Here is a 1,223-nt window from a genome sequence, read left to right on the forward strand (position 1 = left end):
GAATCCCAGAATCCCTCATGGTTGCTTTAACTGTTTCTACTCCTGGAACCCAATTTCCACATATTTCCTATAGTCAAAACCCATAATTTTGGTGCTGCAAGGAAATGAGACTTATCAACTCAATCATTTACAGAAATTTTCACTCAATATTTGGCAGTTTGCCAACCACTGGGAAGTGGATAACAACAAAGTCAGACAATTTTGATTCACTTAGTAGTTCATTGACTTTAAACCAATTATAATCTAAGCCTCAGTTTCTTCATCTACAAAATGATAATTAAATAGTATTAGTTACCATTATGATAATAGTGGATTAAATAAGATAATATTGGGCCAGTAGATGAGGTACTGGTTAAGGTGCTAGACTCCCACATGGGCGACCATGATTTGAATTCCAGACCTGCAGACTTGAAACTCACACCAAGCATGTGTGCATGCCCGTCCAAAATCCCAAGAGGAGAATGGAGGAGAAAGGATTGTGGGCCTTACTATCCCCCCAGAGTGATTTCTTACTTTCTCTCTCTCTCACTCTCTCTCTTTCTCTCTCTCTTCAGTGAGCACACACGCCCTATGGCGAAATTCTCTCTCAAAAAAATTAATATTTGGGACCAGCAGTTGGTATAATGGCTATGTGGCTGGATTTCCATGTAGTCAAGCACGGTTCGAGTCCCAGACCTGATGACTTAAACTCACACCGAGCGTGTGTACGTGTGGGCCCAAGATCCCGAGAGGAGAATGGAGGAGAAGGGATTGCAGTGTGGTCATCCTCCCTGGGGGGTGAGTTCTCACTTTCTGTCTCTCTGTCTCTCTCTGTCTTTCTGGCGAGTGCAAACACCCTATAGCCAAAAAACAAACAAAAAAGCAAAAAAATAAATAAATAAAAACAAATAAAATCTCTCCAAAAAATGGATAATATTTGTAAAATTACTATAAGAATGCCTGTTATTATACTAAGATAATAAAAGTGTAAGGTTAATAGTAAACTATAATAAGTTCTGTATACATAATACGTACCAGTTTCCTTCCTGGGCCACTCTGTTTTCATCACTACCTGCAAATAAGTGTCTTTAACTGTCAAAGCTTTCACAGTATTCAACTGGACAGGGCCATTTTCAGGGTAACAATGAAGTACACTTAAGATGTTAATTTCTTACATGCAATACAGCCTACCCCACCTGTGTGAGAAGCCTATAGACTACTCTTCCTCAAAGAATGGGCCTCAG

General features: G+C 39.6%; 1 protein-coding gene across 1 annotated transcript in view; it reads left to right on the forward strand.

The window, feature by feature from the left end:
* Positions 1–1,223, forward strand: part of LOC102502083 (DDB1- and CUL4-associated factor 12-like protein 2) — a 7,588-nt gene that overhangs the window by 1,639 nt on the left and 4,726 nt on the right. The gene's annotated exons all lie outside the window — the stretch shown is intronic.

Source organism: Tupaia chinensis, unplaced genomic scaffold (genome assembly GCF_000334495.1).
Source record: "Tupaia chinensis unplaced genomic scaffold, TupChi_1.0 Scaffold143996_1, whole genome shotgun sequence".
In the NCBI taxonomy this organism is placed as follows: domain Eukaryota; kingdom Metazoa; phylum Chordata; class Mammalia; order Scandentia; family Tupaiidae; genus Tupaia; species Tupaia belangeri.